This window comes from Cavia porcellus, unplaced genomic scaffold (genome assembly GCF_034190915.1).
Source record: "Cavia porcellus strain 051 isolate PalLab524CR breed Dunkin Hartley unplaced genomic scaffold, mCavPor4.1 scaffold_2, whole genome shotgun sequence".
NCBI classification, from domain to species: domain Eukaryota; kingdom Metazoa; phylum Chordata; class Mammalia; order Rodentia; family Caviidae; genus Cavia; species Cavia porcellus.
Window position 1 is genome coordinate 98,010,923 of NW_026947485.1, and position 21,837 is coordinate 98,032,759.

Below are 21,837 nucleotides of genomic sequence, written 5' to 3' on the forward strand. Positions count from 1 at the left end.
TTCCATTTTCCCCTCTGCTTGGGACACTGCTGGCCCTCAATAAATATAGTAGCTATTACTATTATTCCTTAATGTGTATGTACTATTCTATGGTGAAGACAGAGCCCTTCTGAAAAGGCTCCTTTCAAACAGATTCATCATTTGCACATCATAATAATATTGTCTTTGTCTCTCTCCTACCAGACACTCTGAGCACAGACCAGCAAGCCACTCACTACACAGAAACAGACACAGCTGAGTGGCCATCAAGGCCCTCCCATCCAAGAAGTCAGCTATAGTTCAGGACCTACCCAGGAAAGCCTCCCTCACCTAATGCTGGAGACTGAACTGGGGCCCTGGGAAGGAACTGCATAAGTTGGACTGCAGGACACTACCAGGCCTGTAGCTGCCTGGCCCCAAGGCCCTTCTACACTCACAGCTGAGGGCCCACAGCACAGGGGGCTGCAAACCACAGTGGAAGGTCCACGGGTTGCTCTCATTCCTGGGAACTGCTGTGCTTCACATGCTTCCTCAGGCTCTTCAAAACAAAAAGAACTTCTCTCCCTGATGTTTTTAAAACAGCTCTGAGGTATGAAATTAAGAAATGGCACACAGTTAATGGACACCTTTTGGTAGGTTTGGTTGTATGTGTGAAACCACCACTGTCACGACCATATACATCTCCCCTAGAAGTCTATCATTCCAACTTTCCTGTAATAAAACTCCAGCATCTGTGCAATTTTTTTGGTGGCCAAAGATTGAGGGAGTGTTGCCCCAGTAAAGTGGGCAGTGGTGATAGTGCCCTAATTTAAAAAAAAAAAAAAAACTGCCAGGAAATAGACCGGTGGCTATACACCTGAAACCTCTCCATCTATCACAACTTCCAACAGACACCTTTTCCCCACAGCCAGGAACCCTTTAGCTACTTACTCCAGCCTGATTCTCCAGTACCCACTCTACTCCTAATCTTTTTTTTGGTCTTTTTGAGACAAGGTCTCGCTATGCAGTTCAGGCTGGCCTTGAGCTCATTTTGTAGCCCAAGCTGGTCTCAAACTTGCAAGGATCCTCCTGCCTCAATCTCCTGAGTGCTGAGATTACAGACGTGTACCACCACACCTGGCTCCTCCTCCCAGTCTTGAAAGCATAGTCCAAACTCCACCACCCTGAGAAGAACAGCCACAAGGATACAAAGACATTAATTTCAGGCCAAGAGTCAACTCAGGCATCAAAGGGTTTCCTCAGGCAGCAAGTGCATGCACACAGGATACAGCATGATCCCCAAATTGGCCAGCCAACATGATTAATGCTCTCACTTGCCCTAAGTACCATCTGCATAATGGGGCTGGAGATGGGGGACAAATCAAGAGCCCTGAAAGGACATTTCTGCCAGCTAAAAGTTAATAAATGCAGCACTCCCCAGTTAACTATTTAAAAAAAAAAAAAAAAAACTAAAACATTAACACAAAGTTCCTCTCTCATGCAAATGCACAAAAAAATCAGAATATTAAAAACTGCAAAGGAAGCAAGTTAACTGTAGTTCTTAGCAAGAGTGTAACAGGTCAGTGGACCCAGCACTGCTTCTGCACTGTGCCTCTGGGGGCACCTGGGCTAGGAGAATGGGCACCTCCTCGTTAAACATCTCCCACCTTGAGAAGAGAACCCTGCTCCCCACCTGACACACTGAAAGTGGCAGGAGTAGGAGAGGGATGCAGGACTGGCCCGGGGTGAGGGAGCCTACCCACAGTGCTCCACCACTAACACCAGTTTGGGGTAGCTGACCTTCCGCACTAGGAAGTTTCTCTAGTTCCTCCAGGCTTTCCACAAACCACCCTCCTGGACCACAGAAAGGCAGCTGGCCTAGTAGGGCTCTACCTGTAGAAAACAAATGGGGATCAAGACAGCGAACACAGAGGGCCAGCAGGGAGAACAGCCCAGGACAGTCCACACAACACCTGGCTCTCTCCAAAGCCACTTCCTCCATGGAGCAAGAAGGAAGCCTTAGTGACCTAGTGGTTGCAGTCCCTCTGGACCTGGAGTCAGAAGCCATGAAAGACGGACAAGGCACCTGTTCCGAGCATCTTCCAAGAGGGACACTGGCGGGACACTGTGTGTAGAGTGGCAGTGAGCAGCTGTTGTGTCCCTGCCCCTAGGGGGCCCAGGGACAATGGCCTTAGATGCACCATGGCCTCCAAGTACAGGGTCAGAACTGTCCACTTTCAAGGTGGAGGTGGGTCATACATGCTGCAGATAAGACTCAGGATACAGTGACTGACTTTTGCTCTAACTTGCCCATCATGTGCCAAAGTCTCAGGCACCCCTGGGATGGCACTGGCAAGTGGTCACCCAGGGAAATCCATCTGCTGCCAGCAAAACAGCCTTTTGTTGGGGGCAGACACAATCAGACATTAAAAATATTCTAGAAATTCCTGGCCTCATGGACCAACCTTCAAGAATTTCCTAGGCTGGCTTTTCCATTATCACAAAGATATGATTTCAGCTGGGTGTGGTGACTTACATCTGTAATCCTAGCTATTCAGGAAGCTGAGAGGCCAAAGACTCATAAGTTCGAGGTCAGTCTGAGCAACCTCGAGACCCTGTCTCAAAAAAAGTAAAAAGGACTAACTAAGGATACAGCTCAAATGCAAACGCTCTAGTTTCAATACCCAATACTAAAAAGAAAAAGAATAGAAAAACAGGAGTGAAAGAAGAAAGCAATGATTTTACCGTAGTAGTAGCTAGGATGGGGGCCTGAACAGTCATTGGATTTGGATTGGAAAGGACTGTTCTGCAACCAAGTGGTAGTGGTAGTTTTTTTTAACTTGCAGAATTGCACACTAAAGCGTAAGTTTTACCATATATAAAGTAAATAAAACTTTAAACATTGGTACCCCTCAAAAAACAAATATTAAAAATAAAAACCTTCCCTGTACTATAAGCTGCTCAGTGGCCACAGTGGCCTGGTTCCAGCTGGCAGACGGCTGGCCAAGCTCCCACCTGGCCCCCACCAGGCTTCCTGGCAATCTCAACATCCAGAAGAGCCCAACATCAGGAGCAAGGATTCTGATAAACACATTTGTAGTCTTCCCTGAAATGCAGTTACACTTCAAACAATTTTGTCAGGAAAAATCATTTAGTTACCTCCGGTAGTTTAGCAGCCAGGAAATGAGAAATGAATTCCCCTTGGGTACCTTTCCTTAATTGCTTATACCTTGGGGTTGAATCTATCACACTTAGCCCCATCACACCCTCTTCACCTAACTCCAAAGACAATAACTCCAGTGACATCTCTGTTATCAAACAAGGAGGGCACAGGCTCCCCCTGAGCTTTCCAAGTCAGGGCAGATGAGCCCTGGCAGGGCAGGGATTACACTTGTGGGTGGCTGCCACCATCACCCTCCTACAACCTTGGCCACTCAGAACTCTTCTGGGAAAGTATGGGATAGCCTGCAAAGGGCAAGCTATCAGCAGGCCCTCTGAGCTTCAAGAGGCCAGCTTTGCCAAACTTCATCGGATGGCTCAGAGACGGTAGAGATGTAGAGATCCTAGGAATGTAGAGAACCTAGGGATGCACAGGAATAAGAAAATAGGCCCAGTATTTAGAGTCACAAAGGTCACCCAACAAGTAAGGGCACAGCCAGCACAATAAGACCCTGATGATTCCTTTTGCTAGGTACAGTTTGCTGTGGCCTCATGCCTCCCACAGGTATCCTATGCACCAGAGCAAAAAGTGACAACAAAGTAAGTTGAAAGCTATTCTGAATCATTCCCAGGTGCTAGAGCGCAGTCTTAGACTTTACTAAAATGAGTGAGGACTCACAAATCAATTCATACCCCCAAGTTCCGCACTTCAGACCACTCTGGCTCTCAGGATGCTCACCAGAGGATGGAAAACAGCTCAAAAGGCCTAGGACAATTCCTGGCACACGCTGGTTTACTCTCAGAAGACAGGACAGCCAGTATCCATTAAGGATACCAAGTTCAAAGTCCAGAAAGTCTGCCATGTCCTGACAGCTTTGACTTTCTAGAATTCTGTGCCTTAGTCAAGTATGATTATATATGCATATAATTTCAGTTCTCAGAAGGCTGAGGCAAGAGGATCCCTTAGGGCTCAAGGGCAGCCTGAAATACATAGGATTCTTAAAAAGACTTCTATGCCTGGATGATTCAATCACAGTTCCAGGAACATTTTCAGAACTAGGCAAGGCTGTTCACTAAGACATCCCTGCTTACCGATTTATAACCTCCCTAATCTTACAGGGCAGTGGTTGCCCACCTCTGGGATTCCAGGTGCTCCAAATCTGTGCCTCCAGTTCAGAGGCACAGGTCCAACTGTTTGCAAGAGGGCCCAATAAGCATCAAGCTTATCTTCTTCTCCCACTCCACCCTAAGCTCAACAATAACTACCACCACCAACCTGTGCAGATCCTGGGGAGTTGCCTCGTGCCACAGGTTGCTTCACAAGCATCACACTCCATCCTCCCCTCAGCTACCCTAGTTGAGCCCACGGCTCCCTCAGTCTAAGGCCATTGGCATGGCTTTACAATGCTACTTCTGGAGACAGTAATTTCTCAGTTATCCACCACATCAAATAATCAGAAATCACAGTCACCCTTCATCCCACTGACTTCTCTGTACCTCTTCAGACCACCCTGCCCCACACCTCATCCTTTTTAGTCCAGAAAAAGATAACTTATGACACACATCTGGGAATTCAAGAATCTGCAAAACATACTTAACCCTCACCAATACACTGTCAATACACAGACAATGCCAGGGTGGGGAGATTACCTGTGCAAGGTCCCCAGCTATTCAGTAGGTAGGTGCCTGTCTGGAGGCCCAAGCGCTACACCCTAAGAGCCTCAGGAATTTCTTCCCATTCCTCCACCAAGTACTCTCCTGACCCATCCGCCATGTACCCAATCCAACTGGCCACATTCACTACTGCTCTGCTAAATGTCAGGCAACACCCTCCAGCACACAGTAGGAACTCTATCCTGGTGGAAGCAAACTCCCTTCTAAGCCATATGCAGGAGCAGCAAGTTCATCTCAATGTCACCACATAAATCCCCAGCAAACTAATCCAAATTTTGTTAGTTTATCATGTAACATCTATAAAGCCCGTGCCTAAAATCCTGTGTATCTATTTGTTTGATTTACTGATTTATGAAGCTTTCTAAATCTCTTAAAGGTAGTTTCCCCAGTAATGCATAACTGCTTAATTGGGAAGTGTACAAAATGTAATTACACTGCCTCATACTACAATATTGCTTATGGGAATATCTCCGTTCATGCATTCTCCTTTATTTTGTACTTAATCTCTATTAAGATGTCTATATGAAAACAGATAGGTACGCTACTCTTCATAAACACCATAAATCATAAAGTCACTATTTTGTTAGCCCAAGTCCAGAAGCACCCCGAAAAGCAGTTTTTAGGCTCCAAATGCCACCATTCTCATGTTCAAAGAGCAGAGTCTTGGGACACCAGTAGTCAGAGAACCAGACAGCAGCAGTTCAGGCTGCATCTGCCAACCACTCTCAAGTCAGTGCCTCCACATGCAACACCCAAGAGCACCAACTTTCCTGAAACCAAGATCCAAACCTTTCTCTTCCAAGGCCTCAGTTACCAATTCTGTATTACAAGATAGCCAAACACCTCAAGTTTACCCTTTTAACCCAGAGGAGAACCCACCAACAGACCGAGACTGGATGGATTTGCCCAGTCCTCCTAGCCTTCTGATCTTCAAATGTACACAAATCTACCCATCCCAGGACTGGGTTATCTGAATACACAGCTGTTCACAGATAGAGAAGAAATAAGCCCAGATCTGGCACCATCATTTATGAACCACCAGCATATCCATGTAGCTTTGGCAATTGCTCAATAGGAAATAACCACTGTGCTTTACTGCCTCACATCAGGATTAATACTAGAGTTAAAATGTGTGACAATGTGTGACAGAGCACTTCTACAAACTGAAACAGAGGTAAGATACTGGCCTCATGGGAACCTACCAATCAAGTCACTGAAGAAGGTGAAAAGGATTGGCAGGCACAGTGGAACACACCTGTAATCCCAGTGCTAAGGAAGGCTGAGTCAGGAAGAGCTCAAGTTTGAAGCCAGTGTGGGATAAATAATTCGTACGAGGTTGGCCAAGACTTCATAGTGACACCCTGCCTCAAAAAGGGACAGGGGGACAAGGAAAAGGAAAGGATCTGCCCCCAAAATGTGCTCACTTGTGTCTCAAACAGGTGTTGTCCCAAATCTATTTCAGTGTTTGGAGTCAAGATGAATAATACTATTGATGAAACTACGCTATAGGCACAGGTGCAGGCCTTGGCCAATCCCCTGCAGGCTGGCTTCTTCATTTGCCCAAGAGGTTTATTACCCGAGGTGGTAGCAATGCCTTCTGTGGATCCACGTTAATGCTCACACCCAACGATGTAAAAACCATCAACTGCAGGTAGTCCATCTTTTAGTTATGAATATACATTTTCATCGTGTACTTCAATGTATTTTACGAAAAATGTATTGTGTATTTTTATGTATCTTACTAAAATGTTTTTTACCAAAATATAATTTTTTTTTCCTAACATATGCTGTGACCCTCAACTCCACCTCATCAATGAACACTGCAGAGCGATCGGGAGATACAGGTAAATGTCAAGTAGATTCACGTTGGAACAAGTTCCAAGTGTAACCTACAGAGAGGAAATTTATCCTTAAGTCCCTAGGAATGCCTAGGATGCTGTTCACAGAGGCAGAGAATACTCTTACACCAAAGGAGAAGGAACATAGCAGAAATACCTATTTCTATTTTAAAGTCTATCCATTAAATTTGGGGATCTATTTAAGTTACATAAACCCTTCTTTCACCATTCTTCATGCCAAATGTTTAGTAGCTATACTCAAGTGTGTAGTTATGTGTTGGGGGAGTGGTGTTGTTTTTTAAAGAAAGACAGTCTGTGTGCTGTTGGCAGGTTCTGGGCTGGCTGCACTGAGAACCACCTGGAGAAGTTTGCTAAAAATACAGATGTTAGCATTTCTCCAACAAGATGTTGGGTGGGGCCCAGGAGACAGACACTGGCTGGGTTACCCTGGGGATCCCCCTGCTACAGTGAATATCTTCTCTTGATTCCCCTGGCACTAGGTCTTCCCCAGGGACTGCAAGAGTCACTCATGTGAAAACCACCAAGCCCACAGCCAGCTTGTTACCATTAAATGCATGGAGAGCAGAACAGAGGGCTGGCTGAGGGGTGCTGACACCATCTGCGCACCCCCCCTCCCGCTCTAGGAAGGCCCCAGTTCCAAGAATTCTACTTCACACCAGCCTGTGGTTCTAGAGACGTAGACTGAACGCAAAACAGGAACATCACATGCTGCAACAGGGCAGAATTGAGAAGGGAACACAGAGCTCTCAATTCCACTAAGCCCACCATAACTAGGGGGGACTGCTGTTACTCTACTCCTAGTACTAACAGCAATCACGCTGACCACAATGAGTGATACTTCCACATGCATCCTATTGTACATTTCCTCAAGATTTGCAATAGCACCTTCTGCAGGCTAAAGGTGGGGGCACATGCCTGTAACACCAGCAACTGGGAGGCTAAGGCAGGAGGATCCCCAAGAGTTCAAAGCCAGTCTGAACTGCATAATGAAACCCTATCTCAAAAAGACCAAAAAATAAAAATAAAATTAAAAAAGACTTTCTGGCCCCTGACCCAGTCTGCTGGGGATACCCTTGCTTCCATCAACTGCTGTTTCCCAAGGGCATTTTCAAGGACCTCTTGCTTTCTAAGTTAAGATGAACCCAGAGGAACTGCTGGTCCATGAAATGACCAGCAGCCAGCCCTGAAAGTGACAGTCTCTTTATCAGATGGCTTCCTATACACAGCTCCCCAGTCCCCATCCCACCGCCTCTCTCACACACATGATCCTTCTATTCACACCCGTGGCCAACACCCAACACTGCCTAGGACAAGAAAACAGCTCCTTGGGGCTGGGGATTTAGCTCAGCGGCATAAGCGCCTGCCTTGCAAGCAGGCAGTCGTGAGTTCGATCCCTAGTACTGATAAAAACGAAAAAGACAAAAAAAAAAAAAAAAAAAAAAAAACAGCTTCTTGTAAAATCTGAACAGAAGTCATTCCAAGAGGCGCATGCACATCCACACTGTATCAGATCAAGAGGGGATTTTAAGTCCCCTCTGTGAGTGAATGGCCATCTTGGGAGAACATGATTAATTACCACCCCATTTCCAGAGCCTGGGGTCAGGAACATATACGTGTGCACGCGCATGCACACACACACACTAACAAATCTGTCATCCAGCTGGACCTGGGCGGTTACCAAAACTGCTACTGACCACATAAGCACTCACCATGTGTCAAGCATAGAGACCAAACAAGACTCCGTGAAGCAATCAACTGTCCTGACCACTGACCAGGCAAACCCTTTTACTTCCTGGGGGAGCTGAAGGGTTGAAGGGAGCTATGAAGACAAACACAGGGAGGGCAGACACAGTCTGTTTCTCTCAACAAAAGTGCCCGTGGGAAAGTGGTCAGCCTTCCAACCTGCATTCAGCTTCTCTGCTCTATCTATGCAGTGGGTGCTGAGCTGCCACTCTCAGCAGGCTGCACCTGTCAAGGGCAGCTGGGGGACACACAGACCCCTGCCTGCCTGTCCATCAAGTAATACAGTCCATTTTTTCTTCCTTCTCTGGGAAGGGAAAGTAGGTCTCAAACAGAAAGTGAACATTTTACTGGGCATTTCTTGGAGTAAGCTAATAATACATACCATAGTTACATTCCACAAACTAAAAACCCCCTTAAAATTTGAGCGCATCTCTTTGGCCCCAGGAACTAATGAGAAGACAACTGTTCCCTAATGAAGCCATCCATCCCTGCTACCTACACCTTGATTATCCAGTGCACTGTAAGTTTGCTACTGCTGTTACTGTTGTGGTTTTGAGAACGGGAGATTGAACACAGGGTCTCATGTATGCTGGCTCTATCACTGGGCTCCATCATCAGCTCCTTTCCATTTAATTCATTTAATTAGGTTTTCCTGAGACAGAGGTCTCACTGTGTAGTTCAGACTAGTCTCAAACTTGCTACATACTCCACAATGGCCTCATACTCATAACCTTCCTGCCTCAGCCCCAGTACCAGGATCTATTTTATTTTTGAGACAAGGTCTTGCTAAGTTGCCCAGGGTGGCCTCATACTTGCCTTGTCTTCTTGAGAGGCCACAATTACAGATGTGTGCCACCATTCCTACAGCCAGATATGTTCTTAAACCAAGCTTTCAATTCTCCCCCTCCAAACACTACTTTCTGAACCTCCCTTTAAAATACTTTACTTGCCAGGGATTTATCTCTGCAGCATAAGTGCCTGCCTTGTAAGCATGAGGTCATGAATTCAAACCCCAGTACAAAAACAAAATAACTGAGTAAAATATTTCACTTGGTTCTGTAAGATCCATTCATTCCTTAGACAAAAAGGATAAAAACTCCCTGCATGGTAGGTCTAGTTCTGCAGAAGGGCCCAGCCCAGCCCTGTATCACCCTAATGATTATCTCACCCATCCTTCACCCCACTGATCCACTGTTGTCCCCCAGTATCTGAAGTGAATCTCTTCCACTCCCAGAGTTGAAATCCTCTAGTTTATACAGTGTGAGAGGCTTTTTCAGGGCAAGAACAGCTGTTTTACCTTACTTTTTAAAAATTTAATGACCACCAGGTATAGTGGCACACACCTGTAATCCCAGTATTCAGGGGGCTGAGAGAAGAGAACCATCTCAACTTTGTGGTTGAGATGCCCTGCCTGCCTGAGAAATATATACTGAATTCAATCAAGGCTAACCTGAACCATACAGTAAGACCTTGTTTCAAAATAACCAAATGAAACTGTTTTAAAACTTAACATCCATGATGTGTCAGCCTGTTCTAGACACCTATAAACGTTACCCCCACAGAATCTTAACAATCCACCTTCTTTCCACCATCACTTTACAGAAATCAAAGCCCTTTGCAGGGCTTGTGAATACAAAGTGCAGGAAAGGAGTACATCATTTCCCATCCTTTCTAGAAACACTTTCTATAGCAGTCTGTCCTAGGTGTATCTTGTTGCTTCTATTAAGGTCTAGGAAGGCAGGACTGATTCTTGTCCAGCCCAGCTTTAGTATTCCAAAGGAAGACATTCACACTTTCCAGGAAGACATGTCTGTGGTCCCCTCCATGGTGAACACAGCACTGTAGTCAACCCAGTGCTTCCCAACTGGGGTGCAGGGGCCCCAGAGCTTGGGGATCTGAGTCATGGGAATACCCAGAGTGGCCCATACACCCTCTCACTCAGAACAAAGAACCAATAATCCAGCTCCAAACCAGATAGCTGCTCTAGAAGATGACATCAGTTAGGAAAACCCCTTTCAGAGCTTTTGTTTTATTTTGTTTTGTTTTGTTTTTGAGGAAACATGTAAGGACCACTCTCTGGGGCTAATATAACATATGGGTTGGCTTCTAAGCCCAGGCCTGGCTAGGGTACACAGGTGCAGCACAGCGCATACTGTGAGTCACAACCTGAATGCCCTCCACTCCCCTCAGACACACCAGACTCAACTAAGTCATATTAGCAATTAGCACAAAGAAAACTCCAAAGATTTTTGTGGTATTTCCTCTGCCCTCTACAAGAAATGCTCGTGATCAATTCTAGAAGTAAAAGAATTATTCACTATTCAAGACCCTACTTAAGCGCTCAGGAAGACACCATTACAGAGAGAATTCACATTTTAATTCTGAAATCTCCTGGCTTTTGTCCACTGAAACCACATTCTTAATCCCAGGCTTAGGTGAGAAATAAGAAGGATGTGTATGTGTGGGGAAAAAAACCACCTCAACCTTGATTTAAAAACAACAAGCACTGTGGTGGAAGAAAAACAATTCTGCACAAATGTGAGGGTTGAAAGAGTGGGCACATCCCCCTCTTCCCTTGCTCCTTGTTTTCATGGATGAACTTGGATGCTAAACGCAGAGGCTTTTCTGCATGGCAAAGGATTCCTGAAATCTGGAACAAGACAGAGGAACTTACCTCCTACACCCCACAACCCTAGCTCTTGGGAAGTGACCTTCCACTGGGAAGCTATATGTAGTAGTCAGTCAGTGAAGACAGAGAAAACTCCAGGAGCAGCAGAATATCCTGGGGCTAAGGTGTCTGCAAGACAGGCTCGGGCAATTTCCGGGACTAAGAAAGCTGCTTTACCCTTCTCAGGCCCGAGGGGGTACCTCTGAATCCTGTGGGGGTGGAGCGAGCTAGAGCTGATCCCGGCCCACCCACATACTGCCCTTTCCGCGCGTGGAGTGCAGCAGAATGGAGACCTGTTTGAAACTGCAGGGGGACTTAAAATAGAATCTAATCATTACCCGAGCTGGAGCAGGGCCAGGACACCGGGGCTAACATGACTAATTTGTCAAGAGACACCTCCCAGTGCTTCCTTCTGCAGTCCTGAGACAGGGCAGGCCCCATTGAGTCCCTAGTGGCCCCTCAACCCCCAAATCCTATTGGGGGGGAGGGGATCCCAGCACCAGCAAGATTGCAAGAATTTTTTGATCACATGTGTGTTCACAAGCTCACACGTGTTCCCAAAAGGAGGACTGCAGAACTGGGAAGGTAATCTTATAATTAAAGGAAAGCCTGTTTTTCAGGAAAATCTCTACCATGTGGAGACCTCACCTCTCTGGGAAACCAAGGTCAGCCAGAGCTCAGGCATCACCTGCTGGGGCTCAGTTAATCACTGGGTAGGGCTGGGCTCTGGATTTCAGGACACACCCAACTATGTGCCATTCCCTTTCAGTTCTGCGATAGCCTCTGAAAAGAAGGCTGTTTCCTTTGTTCGGGAATATTCATTCAAATTCCTTTCTAAGGCCCATATTACACAAATGCAGGGCAGCAACCAAAGGAGGTTCACCTGAGAATCAAGTTTCTCAGTTTTTTAAAAGTGGTGAATAGGGATCATCCCAATTAGGAGAAATCCTACCCAGCTTCCCTGTTTCTTCCCTTAAATTCCCCTATGAACATAGGAACCAGATCCTATTATAAGACGTGCATAATGGATTCAGTTTAAAGTAAGGAATATCTTAGGGTGGGGGCAATGAGAGATGTACCCTAGTAGCAGTGGGGTTCATTTTGAGAACTCTCATCACATTAACCCAGATCACAAACATGAAAATCTAGGTCTTAGCCTACTGAAAAAAGTACCAACATGACCACATCAGACACTACGCACTGGGAAAGCTATCCATGTAATCCTGGGATGTGTGCACATATATATTTGTATGCCTGTGTGTGCTGCTGGTGGTGGAAAACAAGGGAAAAATTGAGACTAGAAGGAAAAATGGGGATCTAATCTTGGGGTGGCATAGCAAAAGCACCCCTAAATACCCCAAGTCTAGGCAAAAGCCAAAATGAACCCTGATCAATGATCGAGAAACCAGAGCCAGCAGGGTTGGAAGGAGTTGGAACATCTGGCCCCCTTATATAACTAACTCCCCTCTCAATCTCTCCATTGGTAAAATAGTTGACTGCCAATTCTACCTCTACGAGTACTTGAGAACAAGGCTGACTTTGCCCATCAGTCTATTTGAAGTGCGGGGTTTGCTTGCCCCAGACAGTGACAGCTCACAATCAGAGAATTTTTCTCTAGCCAGTGGGGGCCCAGAGACAACAGAGCCTGCCAGTTTACAATCAGGAGCTTCACTGTGCTAATCGTTCACCTCAAAAATGCAGTAAATTTAAAACAGTCCAGGAAATTATGTAGAAACACCTCCTTGGCTTTAGGCGGGCTGGACCCCCGCAGCTGCAGGACCGCCCAAGACAAAAGCCTTTGGAAGGGAGAAGGAAGTGGATGCTGGGGGGCAGGGTCCATTTCTATCATCTGAATGATGCCCCCCCCCCCCCCCCCCCGGCTTCAGATTTAAATGTGAAAAGGCGAAAGGCCTAGGGAAAGGGTGTTTCCGGGGAGTGTCAGGTACCCTAGGTCCAAGGCTGGTAGAGAGAGGTGCATTGTTTTGGGATCCTGGAACCCCGGGAGCTAGGAGGCCACCCCTTGGTCCTCCTAGCATAGTGGAGCAACCCCGTGTCTGCACTCAGGACATTGCCAGGTGTGTCAGTGACATGCAGCCTTTACTCGGGCCCAGTGTCTCCCCCTCCTCTCACTGGAAGGTTGCACAGGACCTCAGAGGAGAACCTAGTGTCTTCTAGGCAGAAAGCAGGGGATCCCCACTGTCCTGGGCCTACAACAGACTTCGCACTACAGAAATGAGAGGAGGAAAACATCCTCTATGACTTGAGGGAGGCAGTTCAGTTATTTCTTCCTCAAATAAAAAGGGGATTATTCTATTTACCCAGCTCGCAGGAACATTGTGAAGATTAATGACTGTGAAATGTTTTAAAAATCAAAAACATTCCTAGGTTTTTTTTTTTTTTACCCGCAGCACTTGTATGTGTATATTGATACAGGCTCAGCAAAGTACACCCTAGTCAACTGCTCTCCAAAGAGACATTAAAAAATGCAGGTAAGGAAATCATGGCCTCCATCCTGAGCTGCCTGCTGCGTCTCCAACGGTGAGAAGAGACCCAGCCAGCATGCAGAGCACAGGTGATCATTTGGAGGAAGAAATGGAAAACTTATCATCATCCAGACTGGGAAGACAATGTGGCCACATCCTCTTAATCAGCTCAGGAGGCAGGTGCTCCGTGGCATGCTTGGGCCTCTGCTGGGTTCTCCAGTGTCTGGGAGACCTCAGCCTACAAGGGGCCCTAAGGTCAGGCAAGCTCTGCCACTGCTTCTGGCCCACTATTGGCCTGGCAGCTCCAACAGCAAGGTCTCCGTGGTGAACACTTCGGAGCAAAGAGACTGGACCCAGTACCCTGAGGGGGGGACCGTAATCCAGGCTGACCATTCTCAGTTCTGCTAACTGGTCCAGAGGCATGGTTTTAAGGGCCCCACTCCAATGTTTCACGTACTCTAGACACTCCAAGTGGGCAGGCCTGCTGCTACAGTGTGCAGATGCCCAGGAGCCAAATGACCATCTTATTCTGGCCCATCTATCCCTGAACAAGCAGAGGATAACTGACCAAGTGACCACACTAAGACTATCAGCAACCAAATAAAGTCACAGCTGGGGTGCATTTGAAGGGAAAGGCTCACAATTGCTTTCTGGGTCTCTCCCCACAGTGAAGGACCTTAGTTTGCTGTCCTCCATGCCTTATCCCTTAGTCCACCAGACACTTCTCTCTTACACACACACACACACACACACACACACACACACACACACACAGACCTGGAGCAGGTACAACAGTACTGCTTTCAGGCTTGACTCTGGTCATTTACTCCTATAATTCTTTACTCAACATTCAGGTAAGATTTTTTTATACTACCCCAAATGAAACAAAACAAAAATATTCTATTAAGCCATAGAAGTTGACCTCTATGACCTAGAGGTACAGCTCTTTCCAGAGAAACTTCCTGGGAGTCCAGTGACACCAATAATGAAGTTTTTGTTTGTCTTGGGTTTGGACAGATTGCTGGAGGCCAGATTTCAGGCTTGGCTGGAGCAGAGCAGTGATTAGGTTGAGTTTACAAGGCCTGAGCTAGCCTGGCACTGCAGAGAGACACCACCACCACCCCCCCTACACCCCCCCCCCAGCTGCAATCCATGGTCCTTGACAGGCTCTCCCAAGCTCTGCCTCAAGCAGGCTGAGATGACAAAGTGACGACCACTATTTCCTATCAATTCTTCAGTATGGCAATGGCTTCATTTAAGGCATAACTGAGGATCTGTTTAATGCAAGAAGTACATTTCTGCTAATCAGAAGCATTTGGGAAGTGTACTTCTTTTTGTAGTTTGTACGTGGGAAGGATTTTTAGAAGCACAAAGGATGAAAAGCACTACCCTTTCCTACTCACAGGACTTTCCCGAATTCATAGAAACCAACAGAGTCAAAGGCAAGCCTGGCCACCAGGGTCAGAAAACAGCAGGCATTCAGGTCTCACATCCTTTAAACACCAACGAGATGAAGTCTCTATTACTACCTGTGATAGAAGTCACAACTCCCTATACAACCAAAATCACCACTTGCTCCATTAATAAGAACCCGACCATTTTATCAGCTTTTTTTTAGTACAGAATCTACTCTATGCAACCATCTGTTAAACCTAAGTGAGGTACACAGCTAAAACAGATTTCTCACTGAAGGGGATAGGCTAAATACACTGGATACTGTGACTGGCCCCAAGTTCTAATCAGCTGTACACTGCTAAGCATCAGTGCAGACACATACTCACACACCTATAATCCCAGCACTCTGGGAGGTTGATGATCACAAATTTGAGCTCAATCTGGGTTGAAGATGTAGCTCAGTACAAAGGCCCTGAATTCAATTCCTGGTACTGGAAAAAAAAAATTGTAACAGGCAGCAAGCAGTCCCAACAGTGGGGCTCCTACTGATGTTAAAAGCACGAAGTAGGAATTTGAGACATCTGGACTATAGTTGGGCCTACTTGGCCCTCAGGTCCCCGGTGGAACCAGAAAGGATGTAGGAGGTGAGAAAACAAAGACCAGAGAAGCCTTTCCAGAAAGGGCAGCATCTGTACCACCGATATCTACTTGCAAAGATGCATTTTAGGGGCGCAACTCCCGAACACCAACAGATGAAGCAGTACTTTAAATAAATAAAACAAGACTAAAAACAACTTCTTCCTGTGACTTAAGATGCCTCAGTTTCTGAGGTTGAATTTATTTCTTCATATCCAATTTCAAGGGAGAAAAGTTTCTTTTCCACATTTTCCTGGAAGAATTCTACTGCTTTTAGAATCCTTCTTCTAAAATGCAGAGTATTAAACAAAGCATCCCCAAGCAATCCAAAAAGACCACCTTCTAACAAAACTGTGGAAAGAAGACAGGCCAAATTTCCAAGCCAGGCCAAGATGCTGAATGCGACGCTGGTTCCCATCCTGGGTGCAACTCTGGCTGGTTCTCTGTGCTCCAGCAGTTCAGAGAATGAAGGCGAAACTGCCCCTTGGCTCCCATTGTCAACATTCCACACAAACAATGGCCTGGCTCTCTCTCCATTGTACATTCTGTATTCATTTGTGAATCCCCCCACCCTTTAACACAATTTGTAAAGCCCTTCTTTTCACAAGCTAAGTTCTGAAAGCCCAAATGCAGCCATAATTTAGGCTTTCAACATTAATAATGACAGCTAAAAGCAAACTACAGATTATGCCCAAACATTAATTTATGAATATCATTAGAGTCACACTGATGGCTTTTGGATACTCTCCATTAAATCACAATCAAAAGAACCAATGAACACCTCAAAAATGGTTCTGAAGTTTTTAGCAATTATTAAGTATCATTTTCCAAACCCAGAGATTTTTAATAAGCCTTTGATACATATTCCATCAAATCCAGACTTGAATACAAAAATAATTTCAAAAGATAAAGGAGGGGGTGAGAAGGCTTGCATTTTCTCCTCCCTTTCAGGGGTGCGGTAACTTTAACTGGCAGTTGAGTAAATTAGGACGTGCTTACCAGCTGTAAGGGGGAAAACTGATAGCTGCCCAAGCAGGGCAGCCTCGGAGACTTTATCCATTCCAGTATTCATGTGCCTACTGAAACTTTTCAGTAGGCAAAGTCCGCACAAGCATTCCTCAGCTAGCAGGCCACGGGAAGATTCTTGGGGAACAGGATACCCCGATATTTCACCAAACGGTGTTGTCTGTTAAATAAAGGGCTTCTTTGTAAAGGATCAAACTGCATTCCCATTTTTAAATTGCTACAAAAACGTGTTTCACCCTCTGTAATGGAACTATCACTCCAAGATGGAAATACTACCTGAGATGTGCCCTGCTCAACAGATAAATTTACCTTCCCAATTGTATGCTGCATGAATACATATTTGTGGCCTGTATCAGGGACCTGGGACACTTTGGCAGATGCTTATTTTTCACTGAAGGAGCCAGGCCACAAGTAAGTTAAAATGAGGGCCACTCTATGTTGAAAGGACAGTGGTAAAAAAATGACAATGGGATCCACCGTTCTACCATGGCTGTAAACGCTTTAAAATTTTTCCATTTAGAGGAAGCATTAAGTGCACAGAATATAACTTTGCCTTCAAAAATGATTCATGATGTTAGTGAAATGTTGGTAAATAGCATTCTGGTGCTAGATCTCAGCAGGGCCTCAGAGGTGTCTTTTTCCTTTTAATAAATGAATCTCAAGGATTTCATATAACGTGAGCCACCCTGAGCTCTTCTTAGTATTTTAACAGTCCTCAAGAGTATCATTTTTAAATCCGGTGCACTGCTCACTCAGTACACATTTTATACACTCACCACCTGCTTACCTAGTAAGTAGATAGCTATTTGGAACCATGAGAAAGTTGCAAATTTGTCTTGTAGTTTTGTTTGTTTGTGACTACTATTTGTTTCACTTAATCTCTCACTAAAACACTTTGCAGATTTAGGAATAAGATTGGTGTTTGGAGTTTTGTAAAGTAGAGAGTGAAGTTACTGATTATACCCTGGAAGGGTAACTGATGGACTAGTTAATAATTACTCAGCTAGCAAGTTTTACTGTTTCATCTTACGTACAGGGTGAGATTAACAATGCCAGAGAAAGCAAACTGGACTCAGCAGGGACAGGAACAGGTGTGTCTGAGTCTTAGAAGGCCAAAATACTCCACAAAGTATGCCACTGGTGTGTTTTTACAATGGCAGTTTTTATTTTTACATAGCCAAGATTTTTTACTCTCTTAACATTAAAGAGACACACTTTGCAAATACCTCTTCTCTGAGTCAACTCATGCCTAGCACAAATATTGCAACTCATGCCTAGCAAGGAAATGCATTTTAGGCACAAAGAGGTGTTTTATTTTTTTAAACCAATTTTTCAAAAAGGTACTTCACCTGCCCCTCCCCCCCAAGAGCACCCATTCAAGGGTCAGTTTCAAAGATCCCAAGTGAAATCATAAAAAACTCACAGGGCTTACCATCCTCCATTCCCACTTATTAAGGCACCATTACCAAAAGGAAGGAGTAACATACTTTTTTAGTCTAAGTATCTTCTCAAACAGGAGAAAAGAAACTAGAAAACATCTTGTCAGGTTCCAAAAAAGCTTCAAGCCCATGATCTTCTAATTCTCTCCAGTAACTGCTTTCCACAGGAACTTAACTGGGGTCCCTACCCCTGGGGCACAGAAAACCAATCAGCAGATAAATTCGTCTAGCCTTCAACCCTCTACTGTATTAGAACAAGAGCAAAGTGGGGGAGGAGGTGACCCAACAGCAACACATTAAGCCCCTCAATGCTCTACAGAAATATGCTGGCTTATTTCTTTTGTTTGGCCATGTTATACTTGATCAAGTGTGAACGATTAAACTGGTTTCATTAAAGGCAAATGCATTCACGGCTAACATCCAACTTCAACGGCAACTGTAAGCATATTCTGCAAGAGGGAGGGCCGGCTCCTGGCTTGAAACCTACCATCTCATTAACTTTTCTTTTGGGGGCAATAAAAAGGTCAATGGGGAGGGGGCTTCCCCAACACTGTCAAAAAGCCATACAAGAGGATATTCAGGGTTTTAACTTTAAAATAGCCCCAGCTACTTAGAAAATAAAAAGAAACCTTGTTTCAATATTAAAGCTGCTCTGACATAAAATGTAGAATTAGCATTTAAAATATTACTTTGTAATTGCTTCAAGTACTCTTTGAAATCAAAGGATTATAAAAACAAGACCCTTTAAAGTCACACTACTTGGAAGCCTAAGGAACTTATAAAAATAGATTTAAAATAGAATTCTCCAAAGTACGTAAAAACGCTCTGCTTTGAGAACTCTGGGGCAGAACAGCAGACTGAAGGGCTAAACATGAGGTAAGTTTTCAACGGTCTGAACCCCAGCACCTAACAAGGTTACCTTCTTTCAAAGAATAAGACAGTTGATATGTTACATCAAAGTCTGAAGGCAGAATAACTCTCTAAACTTCCCCCAAAATACAACGTCCCCTCAAAATTACTCATCAGATAAAAATATGTCTCTACAATATCCAACAGAATTGTAAATAAGTCACTTAGAATTTTAAATTTCCAATGCATATTTATAGACTACAAGTCTCTTGTCTATCATTCAGCCAGTCGGATCTAACTCTCTAAGAACTTAACCTGATCTCCAATGTTTAAAGGAAAAAAGGGACGAATAAACAGATCTGTTTACCCCAGGCAGGGAAAGGGAGCCCGGTGTGACGACGTAGGCCAGTCAGCAGCGTCCACTATGAGTATGCTGGCAAGCCGGGCACTGCTACGAAAAATTCCTCCCTCCTCCCCTATAAAATCCTAAACGTGGGGTCCCCGAGAGACAACTGCTGGTGGGGCCGCCTCCAGAAAAGTACCGCGGATGGGGAAGGATCACCAGGAACATTCGCGCGCACACGCACACTCCGTGTCCGCGCCGACCATCGCCGGCGGAAAGCGAGCCACCGGAGGCAAGCAGGCAGTGTGCGCGCGAGTGTCTCGGCGCGGCCCGCGGTCACCGCGCAGAGCTCTCGGGCCCGCGGCCTCCGAACCCCAGGGCGCGGCGTGGGCTGCGGGAGCCCAGCCATGCCGCTGGGCCTCCCCGCGGAAGAGGCCTGGATGCGCCAGGCTCGCGCGCTCTTCAACCCAACTCGCCCGGGGCATCAGGGAGAGCGCGAGGGAGAGAAAGAAAGGCGCTTCCCTCGGCCGCGCGGGTCTGTCCGGCGCCGCGGAGGACAAGAAGGAGGAGGCGCCCTTGGCGGCCTCCGGTTACCCCTGCGCCACGCTGGGTCCTCGCTGACCAGGGCGCGCCCTAGCCAGCCCCTCCTGCAAAACTTTTTCTTTTTGGTTCGCCCCACCCGAAAAGTGCAGCCCGGGCGGGGGAGGTGAGGGAGGCGCGCGGGCCAGGCTGCTGGCGGCGGCTGGCGGCTGGCGAGGAGGAAGTGGTGCCCGCGGGAGCGCGGCCGGGCAGAGGAAATGCCCGGCCCCCGCCCGCGCCCGCCGCCCGGCCCGCCCAGGCCCCCCGCCCCGGCGCGAGTTTGGCGGGCCGAGCCCCGCGCGGCAGTGGGGGCAACCGCGGCGGCAGCAGATGTGGCCCGGCTGCCCGGAGAAGCCAACAATGCCGGTCTGGCAAAACAAAAGGGTTCCACTTCGCCTCTTTCCCCGTCTTTCACTTGCGCTCTCGGGGCGCTGCGCGGGATGCCCGGCTGGCAGGGGCCGCGCCCCCAGGGGCCCAAGCCGCGCGCGCCCCGACTTCCTAGCAGACCCCCGCCTCTCCGCCTCCCTCCGCCCCCACCTGGCAGGCGCAAGGCCCGCCGCACCCCGGCGTGCTCGGACTCCCGGTCCCTAGGGATCCGACCGTATTGTCCCCGCGGCGCAGCGCGCCGCACACTCGGCCTGGGTCGCCAGCGGCCCCCGCGCACTCACCCACCAGGCTCGGGGAACAGGACTCGGGGACGCCTAGGAAACGGTCGCCGAGACACCGCCGCCGCTGCCCTCTGGACGCCGCTGCGCTCCGGGGTTTTTTTTTCCTTTTTTTTCCCCCCAATCCTGATGGGAAGGAAGGTGACCGCCTACTTCGCATTCATCAACTCTCATCACAACAAAAATCCTGGCGCAAACGGCGGCCAGCGGGCACAATCGGTGACGGGGGCGGGGGTGACGGGCGGGGACCCCCGGGCCAGCGTCCAGCCTTGGGCACCGAGGGTGGACGCGGGGCCGGAGGCGCGGACCCAAAATGTCCTCGGTTGCCGGCTTCGCGTCCTTCGTTCTCCTCCTCCTGGAGTGGCGCAGTGAGGCGCGGGCACGGCGCCCCCAGCCCGGGGCCGCAGGTGGGGCGGGGGCGGGGGCGGCCCGGTCCTCCCCTAGGGTCCCCTTACCTTGTCCAGGGCCGCCGGCGTCCACGGCGAAGGGCGCCCACCCGGGAGGCAGCGGCGGCGGCAGCGGCTCCCGCCCCTCCCACCCCACCCGGCGGCGGTGGCGGTGGCGGTGGCTTGCAGCCCCCCCTCAGCGCGGCATGGCTCCCGGCTCCGTCCCTCGCTCCTCTGGCCGCCGCCGGCTCCTCTGGGCTGCTCCCGAGCCACCTTAAAATGACACACGCACACAGGGACACACACACAAAAACTTAATCTCCCCGGCTCCCCGCCCCTCCCCCTCCCGCCCTACCCTCCCACCATACCCCTCCCACCATACCCCTCCCTTCCCTTCCTCCTCCGCCCCTCACCGCCGAGCCTCTTCCTACTTCCCCACCCACCCCACCCCCTTCCTCCGCCCACCCAGCTCCTGATCCCCCACCCTGGTCCCGGCCGCGCGCCCTCCCTGCAGCATGCAGGCCCGGCGGGGGCTGCGCTGGGGGTCCCTAGTCCGGCCCACCCCGCGCCGCGCTCACCCCCGAGAGGATGCCGATTCCAACTTGGATCGGGGGAGGGAACGTCCTGGATGCCGAGCACCTCCCGGCTGTTTGCTCTTCTTTATTTGTTTTCTTCTCCGGAAAAGGAGAAGGAAAACGAGAGAAAAGGAGAGGGAAAGAAGCGGCACTGGCCGCGTCTGCCCGCGCCCACAGGCTGCGCAAGAGCGAGGCGGGAGTCGAGGTGAGGGTCGCCGTTCACTCACTCCACGCTCCCTTTTTTTTTTTTTTTTTTTTTTTTTTTTTGGCAAAGGCGGGGTCTCTTTGCAAACCAATGACACAACCCCACATGGGCCGGTCTCGCCCCCAACAGATACTCCTCACTACAAATCGGCTCTCTTGGGGGATTAGTGGCTGCGAGAAAGTGCACATAGGCGCG

The 21,837-nt window shown here is 47.9% G+C and overlaps 1 protein-coding gene across 7 annotated transcripts in view; it reads right to left on the minus strand.

Annotated features, from left to right (window-relative positions):
• The window catches only part of Ctbp2 (C-terminal binding protein 2), a 151,702-nt gene extending 130,140 nt beyond the window's left edge, over nt 1-21,562 (minus strand). For 2 of the 7 annotated variants that reach the window (XM_063244905.1, XM_063244901.1), the window contains exon 1: nt 21,441-21,562. The gene's annotated coding sequence lies outside the window, so the exon portion shown is untranslated. Of the gene's footprint in view, nt 1-19,256; nt 19,278-20,483; nt 20,620-20,931; nt 21,071-21,440 lie in introns of those variants that run through there. The other 5 variants (XM_063244903.1, XM_063244899.1, XM_063244904.1 and 2 more) reach the window with 3 other exon arrangements.
• Nucleotides 21,563-21,837: the final 275 nt, after the last annotated feature.